Source organism: Cervus canadensis, chromosome 25 (genome assembly GCF_019320065.1).
Source record: "Cervus canadensis isolate Bull #8, Minnesota chromosome 25, ASM1932006v1, whole genome shotgun sequence".
In the NCBI taxonomy this organism is placed as follows: Eukaryota; Metazoa; Chordata; class Mammalia; order Artiodactyla; family Cervidae; genus Cervus; species Cervus canadensis.
The window spans coordinates 11379494-11391765 of NC_057410.1; positions in this window are offsets into that span (position 1 = coordinate 11379494).

Consider the following 12272-nt stretch of genomic DNA (forward strand, 5'->3'; position numbering starts at 1 on the left):
AACAACTTCACTTTATGCCTCAAATTGTTTCTACAAATACTTTTTCAAATACATGGGAAGGAAGATTGGTAGAAAAGATACTATGAACAAAAGCCAATCAAAAGTAACAAAACAGAAATGATTACTGGGAGACTTCAGATACTGGAATTATCAGACATAGATTATAAAACAATGCTTGGCATATTCAAGATGATAAAAGGTGGGGCATAAAATTGGGGGGGACAGAAATATGCATTACAATAAACATAGAAATTCTAGAATTTAAAAAAATACTGTAATAAAAATTTAAAACTTAGTGGACAGGTTTAGGAAAACAAAAAAACAAAGAAATAAACAGCTGACAACAGGTTAGTAGAAATTACCCAAAGAGAAGAATGAAGTGATGGAAAAAAGAACAGGAAGACACACAGGATATGTGAGAAATTTAATATATTTTTAACTGGGAGGGAGAAGATAGAAACATGGCAGAAGGGATTTAGAGATTATGACTTAAAATTGTCCAGAACTGATGGAAGGTGTTAGCTGACAATAAGAAATTGAATAAATCCCAAGCAGGATAAATAAAAAGACACCCAAATCTACAGCATGCAATCACAGAAAAACAAAGCTAAAAAGCTGTTAGAAAAAGATTTCCTTCAAAGGAGCAGCAAATAGACTAATAACTGAGGTCTCCACAGCAAACATGGAAGAAAGCAGAGCAACTTTAGTATGCTGGAGGAAAAGAATGACTAACTTAGAACCTATTTATTTTTTTGGCCGCACCAGCGTGGCTTGTGAGATCTTAGTTCCCCGACCCGGGATCAAACCCGGGCCTTTGACAGTGAAAGTACGGAGTCCTAACCACTGGACCAACAGGGAATCCCTCAGAACTTTCATCTCTTGAAAACATCCCACAGAAAGAAGGTGGAATAAACATATTTGGATAAATGGAAATTCAGAGATCATGCCACAGACCCATCTAAACTAAAGGACATTTTCAGGGTGGTTTGGGAGGCAGAAGGAAAATGATCCCAGAAGGAAGGTCAGAGAAGCAGGAAAGAGTGATGACATGTTAGTTGCTCAGTCAGTTCAGTTCAGTCGCTCAGTTGTGTCCGACTCTTTGCGACCCCATGAATCGCAGCACGCCAGGCCTCCCTGTCCATCACCAACTCACAGAGTTTATTCAAACTCACACCCATCGAGTCGGTGATGCCATCCAGCCATCTCATTCTCTGTCGCCCCCTTCTCCTCCTGCCCCCAATCCCTCCCAGCATCAGGGTCTTTTCCAATGAGTCAACTCTTCACATGAGGTGGCCAAAGTACTGGAGTTTCAGCTTCAGCATCAGTCCTTCCAATGAACACCCAGGGCTGATCTCCTTTAGGATGGACTGGTTGGATCTCCTTGCAGTCCAAGGGACTCTCAAGAGTCTTCTCCAACACCATAGTTCAAAAGCATCAATTTTTCGGCACTCAGCTTTCTCATATCCATACATGGCCACTGGAAAAACCATAGCCTTGACCAGATGGACATTTGTTGGCAAAGTAATGTCTCTGCTTTTTAATATGCTATCCAGGTTGGTCATAACTTTCCTTCCAAGGAGTAAGCATCTTTTAATTTCATGCTCAGTCATGTCCAGATCTTTGAGACCCCATGGACTGGGGTTTGCCAGGCTCTTCTGTCCATGGGATTCTCCAGGCAAGAATAATGGAGTGGGTTGCCATTTCTTTCTCCAAAGGAAAGTAGTATGTGAGTAATACTAAGTGAGACTGGCCATGTAAAAGAAAAACTGTCTTGTGTATTTGCATATAAATGGGAGGGAATGAATTAAAGAGTTTTAAGGTCTTGGCTTTGTTGACAGGAAGGGAAATGGACATGAAACTCTGACATCAGACTTTGGTAGTTCAAGGAAGCATGCTGCAGCTTCTATGAAAATTACTGAAAACAGTGAAAGAGTGTATGCATGCTTAGTCGCTCAATCGTGTCTGACTCTTTGCAACCCCATGGACTGCAGCCCGCCAGGCTCCTCTGTCCATGGGGATTCTCCAGGTAAGAATACTGGAGTGGGTTGCCATGCCCTCCTCCAGGAGAATCTTCCCAACCCAGGCAGATTCTTTGCAAGCAGGTCTCCCACATTGCAGGCAGATTCTTAACCATCTGAACCACCAGGGAAGTCCAGTAAAAGAGTATACAACCATAAAAGTATATTTGGAGGGAATCATAGATGGAAAAACTTGAATCATAAAACTAATCCAGCCAAAAGATGACCGGATAGGGGAGGAAAAATAACACAGAACAACTGACAAAATAAAAACTGCCTAATTTAAAATCCAATAACTGCATTTAACTTAAACAGACTAAGTGCCCCAGTCAAAAGAAAAGGATTTTCAGAACAACAATAGTCAAATATAGGCAGAATACAAGAAATGTATTTTAAATATGAGGATATTAAAGAGCTGAAAGTAACAGAAAAAAAGATCTGCCCTGTAGGAATTGAGTACAAGAAAGCTAGTATAACCATATTAATAAAATATTACTAAAGAAAAGATGGTCACTTTAAAATTCAAGTTCAAATCACCAAAAAATATGGTAGTTTCTATTTGTATGCATTCAGTAACATGTCTAAAATGAACACAATTGTATCAGGAAAAAAAATTCTCACTGCAATTGTGAATTTGTCTAACACATATTCTTTATGTGTAACAAGCAGACAAAATTAGTGAAATATAGAAAATGCTAAAACATCTCTTGGACATAGATCACTGACCTCAACTGTGAACACTTTAAGAACACATGTGTTCAGTTACGTCTGACTCCTGGCGAGCCCATGGACTGTAGCCTGCCAGGCTCCTCTGTCCTTGGGATTTTCTAGGCAAGAATACTGGAGTGGGTTGCCATTTCCTCCTCCAGTAAGAACACATAATGCGTTGACAAAACTGATTATATACTTGGCTCTGAATACAAGGCAATTATGCTGAGAAAAAAAATCAGTATTTGGGAAACCCAAATATTCTTATTACTATTAAAATGGGCTTCCCTGATAGCTCAGATGGTAAAGAATCCACCTGCAATGTGGAAGACCTGGGTTCTATCCCTGGGTTGGGAAGATCCCCTGGAGGAAAGCATGGCAACCCACTCTAGTATTCTTGCCTGGAGAATCCCCATGGACAGAGGAGCCTGGTGGGCTGGTCCACAGGGCTGCAAAGAGTGGGACATGACTGAGCGGCTAAGCACACACTATGAAAATAATCCACTAATGCCAGAACTTCCCTCAAGGATAATTCCAGGTCTAGTTAACTTAACCAATTTGTTAAGAACAAATGAAGAACAGTTGAAGAACAAACATTTGAAGAACATTTTAGAACAAATGAAGAAAGAAACCAATGTACAGAAATACTATCATCCAGATGACCGGCTAGAAATCTTTAAGAATGAGGAAGTCGGGGCATCAGGGAGAGGAGCCTGGAGGATTCCCTCACTTCTCTTTTAGCAGCTGGTAAAACAGTCAAGTTGAGACTCCTGCCGCCAGTGCCAACTCCACGTTTATTCCTTTAAAAGACAGCATCAGATACATTTCTTTATCTAACTGATGATCATTGAGCCTCTCAGAATATATGTTGGGGAAGAGGGAACAAAGAGGAAAATTGCTGATTTGGACTTTATTCCATCAGAGAAACACGTATGAGATTAAAGTGAAAGAACCCTTGTCGTTGAGGGCAGATCCTGACATGGAGGTGGTGTGGGTGGGCATCCTGAGAACGCAGGCAGGAGGGCCATTTGTTGGAGTCTCCCAGTCATGAATGATCTCAGGTATAGACTTCAGATGTCCTAACGAGGTTAAACACAGGCATTGTGGTGAATGTGCCCACATGAGTATTTGTGTCCTGAAAGTGGTAATCCGCAAAATGTTAACATATAAGAAGTACTAACATTTTCATGACCCCATTTTGGCATTAGTAATTTTTTTCGTATACTTTGAAAAAATGGAAGAACTAGGGCCTAATGGGTGGGGAGCATGGGACTCCGGATATTTTACCTCACTTAGGGAGAGTTTCCAAAGGGCTTGGAAACCCCTGATTATCCTACATGATGAGAATTTTTCCTGTTTTATTCTTTTGGTGATGACTTTGTCATCTACTAGCTGCCGAGAGAGAAGTCAGAATCCTCCAGGCTCCTCTCTCTGATGCCCCAGCTTCCCCATGGTCTCTGGTGCGCACACTGCTTTTTTGTCCTGGAAAAGATTCCTTTTCCACTTTTTCCTGTGATCTTCCCACCCCAGACCCTACAGGGCCAGATTCACACCTACTGGGCTCAGAACCCAAGCCCATCAGGGATCCCTGGCCAACCAGTCTGCACCTCCATCAGCCCAGGAAGAAGGAAGCATTACGTATTTTTCCCACTGCTACCCCCTTATCCTTCCCCATCTTGCGCCTCTGACACTTTCCCTCATGTTGGCATCCCTGAATAGATAGCTTCAGGACCAGAAATGGAGGGCATAGGAGGCATCCATGAGTGGTAAGGAGAGAACAGAGGATGGGAGGGGGTGGGTGGGAAGAAATCTTTTCTTTCTGTGCCTCAGTAAGGTCTTAGCACAGTACCAGCTAGCTAGGCACCTCAGGAATGATCATGAGTTCATTATCTGGCCTCACAAAAAAAGGACTCCACTGGAATCTACTTTTGGAATTACCAGCAAAACAGAATAAAAGTTGCATCTCTGTAAGTTCTGACCCTCAGCTTTACAGGAACACACACTTTAATAAAGTCCAAAAATCAATGATACAACAAAAAATGTAGTTTAACAGAGTGAGCCTCTCTCATCAGGATCAAGTGGAGGCTGGTGGAGGCAGTTAGCAACCTCAGGTGTCTGACAGGTATAATGAACACCTGACTTACTGTGAGTTACTACGACTACTGAAGAAAGGTCTGAACACTTACAACCTTCCATCAGGCCAGAATGGGACTCGACGACAGAAACTTTTTTTTTTTTTTTTACAAATGGTGGCAGCAGTGTCCTCGGCTTTAACAGACAAAAATAAAAAAAACAAACAATGTTTTTTAGGTACCCTTCTAGATGGCAGTGGCTGTATGACAAAGTACTGAGTGATGAGATGAAAGATGAAATCTATGGTAGGGCTTTTAAGAAAAATATGGATTTCTTGATTTTAAAAAAGGAATAAACTTAAATGACATGGGCTTCCCAGGTGGCATTAATGGTAAAGAATCCACTTGCCAAAGCACAAGACACAAGAGATGCAGGTTCAATCCCTGGGTTCGGAAGATCCCCTGGAGGAGGAAATGGCAACCCACTCCAGTATTCTTGCCTGGAAAATTCCAGAGCCAGAGGACCCTGGTGGGGTATATAGTCCATGGGGTCGCAAAAAGTCGGCCGTGACTGAGCACATAAATGACATATGCCCTTGTGCTTCATCCATCCTTAGGCCTTTCCCTTTCTGCTTGACTGGAATGTGGTTTCAGCGCCTGCAGATTCAGCAGCCATCTTGTGACCACAGGAAAAATCTACTTGCTAAGAGAGGTGAAGACAAAGATTCCCTGACGGGATCTGTAAGCCACTATTGGCTCTGGGCTGCTACTAGTTACTGCAGTAGGTTCCTTCTGTCTGACACACAGCAAGCTGGGATGCTGAGATTCCGAGGTCTGCAGCAAAAAGAGGGTTTATTCACAAGGTGGCCGAGTGACGAAACAGGAGGAAGCCTCAGATCCACCTTCCCAAGGCGAGGGGCTCAGGGTTTTTATGGAATGAGAAATACAGCAGCAGAGCTGTTGGAGGCATGGAGACGGTGAGGAAAGGTGACTGAAAAAAGGTGCAGTAATTGTGGATCTAACAGGCGCAACTAAGCCTCTGCACATTCAACTGGAGACACTTCAGTGTGGTAGGCCCTCTGAGGTCAAAGGGTCACTGAGCAGACACTCAAACATGCCCAGTTGCAGAGCTATGATCCTAGCCAGTCTTAACCAGCTCAGCTTGAACTAGGCACAGTGGATTCCAAGTTCTTGGAGAACAGCTTAGGCAAACATCTTATTTAGGCTATGTGCTGTTTGAGGAACATACTAGTCTTTTTAGGAACAATGAAAAGGACTAAAGCCAGGTCAAACAAACTTGACTAAAGTTTACCTACAATTTCACTACCTCCAGACTCCTTATTAGGGCTTCCCTGGTGGCTCAGAGGTTAAAGCGTCTGCCTGCAATGCAGAGACTCAGGTTCGACCCCTGGATCAGGAAGATCCCCTAGAGAAGGAAATGGCAACCCACTCCAGTACCCTTGCCTGGAAAATTTCATGGATGGAGGAGCCTGGTAGGCTACATTTGATAGGGTTGCAAAGAGTCAGACACGACTGAGTGACTTCACTTCATACTCATTATGAGGGCAAGAATCATCATTTTATGTAACTAATTCATGATTATAAATGTTAATGCTACTCATAGCTGAATGAAATAATAGCTAATTTATCTACCCCTATAAATTACGAAATCAACATATGTAAAATAAAAAGTCTATGTTGAGTTGCAAGTGCCTGGTCTGGTGGTTGAAAGACTTGCCACCTAATTAAGTGATCTGCTTACACTCACACTCATAGCTTACAGCACATGAGATTCAAATTTGTGTTTCAGCAAAGTGATAAATTTCTACATGGAGTTGAACTTTGTGGTCTCTTTCAAATGTTAAATCTTCTAACTTTCGAATGTTAAATCTTCTAAAGCAGAGTGTCTGGATTTTACTTGAGTAGAGGTATTATATCCTACAACTCCGAAAATAGGAGGAATTTTAACTTCATGATCAGAATTTCCCTGAATGGCTTATGACTTTCCAATGACTACAACATTAAGCTCTAGAATATATGTATTTTACCAAAAAACTACTCTAATTCAGGACACACATGACATCCATTTATAGATTTAGTTGACTAGTTCATTCATACATTCATAAGGAAGACATTGTGCAAAGTATCATTTGAAAGGGATGCTGGCTAAGGGCTGCTTGAGCATCCTTTTGAAACTTGGGAATCTTCACAAAGCTCTTAGCCTGTATTGGGGCTCTGGCACCCATAGAAACTGCAATCTTGATATTATAGCTTTCTGGGTAAGGATTTCAGTGTTTCTCAAAACTTTTTCTATAATACAGCTGACCTGAGAAATACTTTCAAACAGATGGGTGCAGCTGAGGAATATCTTCTCAACTTTGTTGCTGCTGTTGTTTGGTCGGTAAGTTGTGTCTGACTCTTTGCAATCCCATGGATTGCAGATGCCAGGCTTCCCTGTCCTTTACTATCACCCGGAGTTTGCTCAAATTCATGTCCATTGAGTCAGTGACACTATCTAATCATCTAATTCTCTCCTGCCCCCTTCTCCTTTTGCCTTCAATCTTTCCCAACATCAAGGTCTTTTCCAATGAGTCTGCTCTTTGCATGACGGGGCCAAAGTATTGGAGCTTCAGAATCAGTCCTTCCAATGAATATTCAGGGTTGATTTCCTTTAGGATTGACTGACTTAATCTCCTTGCAGCCCAAGGGACTCTCAAGAGTCTTCTCCAGCACCAGAGTTCAACAGTGTATTAAGAAGTAGAGACCTCACTTTGCTGACAAAGGTCCATATCGTCAAAGCTATAGTTCCTTCCAGTAATCATCTCCTCGACTACCCTTCTTTAAATTCATAGTAAATGTTGGCTTATTAAAGAAGTCTCTTAGTAAAAACCTGTTAACATATATTTTTTAGCTCAGCATAGCTCACAGAGCCCTTTTCTTGTATAATGATTAATAGCCATTGACCACTTAGAATACTCCTGGAATCTAGAAAGGGACAGTTTTCAGAATTCAAATAGTCTTTCTCAAATTTTTTCTAGCCTTAAGTTGTTTTGCTCACTGTTAGGAAAACTCATTAAAAACAACATTAGAGCAGCACTAACCTGCTTTGCAAATTCAGTTACATTAAATAAACTTCATTTTCTCTTCGCTAACTGAAATTGTTCACAGAGAATCTCTAAGCCTCCTCTGTTGCAAAAATCCTATTATTCTATTCTCTCCTGGATGCTGAAGTTTTGTCGAGTTAATGGTATCTCTCTGGGTGCTACTTCCAACTGGTAGAACACCACTGTTATCTCTCTCTGTCCCAAAATGGGAATGCACTGGGGAAATAAATCACCCCTCCCTCTCTGCACAAGTATTTGACTCTCCTCATTTCCAGAGGTCGTGAAAGCTATAATTAACCCGTATGGACTCTGTTAACATGGTTTGTAGGACTTTGGAAAAGGTTTGGGGAGATGGGGTAGGTCTAAGGATAGAGATAAGCTTACTTTCAACATCTACTGCAAACACTTTCAAGCAGAAAAGGACACAGACTCCTCCACAAATAACACAAATAATAGAGTCAGCCAATAGAGTTGTAAACAAGGCAGAACAGTTAGTGACATCTTTCTTTTAAAGTTTTTGAAGTTGCAAGAGTGTCTTAGAGTGGCAGGGTATACAGTCAAGACTTTTAAATTTGGTGGGTTGGTTTTTCACTTTGTCAACTACAAATTGACACTTGCCACAGGCACGTGCCATCTACCTCTACAAGGATTAAGTCATATGCTGCTGCAGCTACTAACCTTCATCACCGCTGAGAGGAGTTCAGGGTGGAGAGCAGAAATGAGGCACTCTGTGCCTGGGGGGCGGTGGGGGGGGGCGGGAACTGGCAGGACAGGTCTTCAGATAGTTAGATACTTTCAGGAATGGATTTTGTGAGCCTGATTCTTGTATTGCCTCGTATCTAGAAAAACACTAAAATCCTACATGGTGATGACTATTCCTTGTTTCACGAGACTAGTAGAAACCTTTGGAGAAATATGTGCTTGACTGTTTGTACCGTCCCTTCACCAAAATCACATACATACTGACCTTCCCTCTTTTTCTCTTTGGAAAGCAGTTTCTCAGAGCTATCTGAGGTGCTATCTCTTGGGCTGCAGTCCTCATTTTGCCCCAAATAAAACTTATAACTCTCACATGTGCATATTTTTAAGTCGACAAATTGCACCTCTAGGAATAGTGCTTTTATTTTACTAATTTGACAAACATTGACTGAGCACCCACCTTTCGCAAAGCACCAAGTCAAAAATTCTGATGATGTGACAGATTGCATTTCCAACTCAACCACAAAATTAACTCCCATCCCACATAACTCCTAAGATGCAACTTTAGCACTCTTATTGGCTAAGGCGGTCTATATTCCCTCCTCCTTGCAATCAGATGGACTGTGTGACTCTTGTGATCAGAGGATGGTGGAAACGACACAAACTTCCAAGGCTAGGGCATAACGGGAGAGACAGCCTCCACCTTGCCCACTGGAATTTTCTCCCAAGGCTTTTGGCTGCCATGTAAGCAGCTTTACTACTCAGAGGCCGCCATGCTGGGAGGAAGTTCAAACCAGCTCCTGTGGAGAAACCACAAGGACAAGGCCCGAGATGATGTGAAGTCTAATAGACACGAGCCGCCCTCAGCTGCTCCAGTCCCCACTCCCACTGCAGCTGCATGCCAGACCCTAAGCCAGAGCTGCCACACCAAGCGCTCCCCAAATTCCTGACTCATAAAGACCATGAAGTGGAATGAAATGATTATTGTCTTAAGCCATTTGAAATCCAGGTGGAAAGACCAAATACACATAAGAAGAACAAAAGAGTGAATGACTGGAAGTGACGAACCTGAAAGGCTAGCAATTGGCTAAGTATGGGAACAGACAGACTTAGATTTTCAAACTGGTATGGAGAAGCCCCCCTTCAAATCTTAGACCTGTCACATGTGGCTGAGAGTCCCAACAGGGCTTGAAGACCAAACAGTTGTCAAGGAATGGGATAATTTTTACATCCAGCTTCTGATTTGCAGAAATTCCAAGTCTGAAGTATTGTGAATTCACATTAGCATTTTTATGAGAATAAAAATGATCATTTTCATGAATTATGTTATTTGATTATAAAACTCCAATAGATTTTCAATTGGTTCAACTTACAATTCTGCTGAATCATTTATTTTTTTAAAAAAACATAAATGTCTGGCTCAAATTATTAAATACATGTAAGCATATTTTGGGCAGAAAAGCAATATAGTAAACTCACAGAAAAATCATAGGACATAATCCATAACATGAAGTGGTTTAAAATTTCACTGGTCATTTTAAACAGAATCACACACAAACATGCATAAATAGTTAGCAACAGTAAGGAAGAAGTGGTAAGTACACAGGGTTAAGATACAAATATGGAGTTTAATATTAATACATTATCTGTCTTAAAGTCATGTTTGCCTCAGTCTACCCTTGCCTGTATGCTTTTTATGGTTTTGACCTAGACCTGATAACAAAAATCCAAGTTCAACTAGGTTAGGTCTCCTATTTTATATGCCCTGATCTTTATCCTAAAGATGACCAAAAAAAAAAAAAAAAAACTTTTCCTGTACCATGAACTTTGCCTAGAATGTCTTCAAATACCTAGAGTAGCAGTTCTCAAAATGTACTTCATAGAACATTGTTAAAATGTCTTACAAAAAAATTGAATGAAATAAATTCTTCATATTATGTCCTTACAATGCACATTACTTGTTTATTTTTTTTTATTTTTTATTTTTTATTAGTTGGAGGCTAATTACTTCACAATATATTTTAAAGACTCTGAAAATCCTGCAGTTAAGACATCTACAAAGTTGATTAATCATGGGTTTCCTAAATTTTTGAACATAGAAACTTCCCCTCCTTCCCTGCCCACCTCTTTCTTTCTTTTTTTTTTTTTTTGTGGGGGAGGGGAGTGTCATTTTTTCACATAACATTTATTAAAACATTTTAGTCACTGCTGCTTTATGGGCAAAAAGTGATAAAATGCCGTGAATTTTACCCTTTTTTTTGTCTTACCTATATGGCCTTGTGTAACTTAGCTAAATCTTCTGAGCTGTTCAACTGCAAAGGAGGAATAGGGATAAGAAATTCAACCTTACAGAGTTCTTGTGAGGTGATAGATAAGTAACAGCTTTTGTTTCCCTTTCCTTGTTTTTTTTTTTTTTTTTTTATTTATTAGTTGGAGGCTAATTACTTTACAATATTGTAGTGGTTTTTGCCATACACTGACATGAATCAGCCATGGATTTACATGTGTTCCCATCCTGAACCTTCCTCCCACCTCCCTTCCCATCCCATCCCTCTAGGTCATCCCAGTGCACCAGCCCTGAGCACTTATTTCATGCATCCAACCTGGACTGGAGATTTGTTTCACACTTGATAATATACATGTTTTGATGCTGCTCTCTCAGATCATCCCACCCTCACCTTCTCCCATAGAGTCCAAAAGTCTGTTCTATACATCTGTGTCTCTTTTTCTGTTTTGCATATAGGGTTATCATTACCATCTTTCTAAATTCCATATATATGTGTTAGTATGCTGTAATGTTCTTTATCTTTCTGGCTTACTTCACTCTGTATAATGGGCTCCAGTTTCATTCATCTCATTAGAACTGATACAAATGAATTCTTTTTAATGGCTGAGTAATATTCCAGAGTGTATATGAACCATAGCTTTCTTATCTATTTGTCTGCTGATGGGCATCTAGGTTGCTTCCATGTCCTGGCTATTATAAACAGTGCTGCAATGAACACTGGGGTGCACGTGTCTCTTTCAGATCTGGTTTCCTCAGTGTGTATGCCCAGGAGTGGTATTGCTGGGTCATATGGCAGTTCTATTTCCAGTTTTTTAAGAAATCTCCACACTGTTTTCCATAGCGGCTGTACTAGTTTGCATTCCCACCAACAGTGTAAGAGGATTCCCTTTTCTCCACACCCTCTCCAGCATTTATTGCTTGTAGACTTTTGGATAGCAGCCATCCTGACTGGCGTGTAATGGTACCTCATTGTGGTTTTGATTTGCATTTCTCTGATAATGAGTGATGTTGAGCATCTTTTCATGTGTTTGTTAGCCATCTGTATGTCTTCTTTGGAGAAATGTCTGTTTAGTTCTTTGGCCCATTTTTTGATTGGGTCATTTATTTTTCTGGAATTGAGCTGCAGGAGTTGCTTGTATATTTTTGAGATTAATCCTTTGTCTGTTTCTTCATTTGCCATTATTTTCTCCCAATCTGAGGGCTGTCTTTTCACCTTACTTATAGTTTCCTTTGTAGTGCAAAAGCTTTTAAGTTTCATTAGGTCCCATTTGTTTAGTTTTGCTTTTATTTCCAATATTCTGGGAGGTGGGTCATAGAGGATCTTGCTGAGATTTATGTCGGAGAGTGTTTTGCCTATGTTCTCCTCTAGGAGTTTTATAGTTTC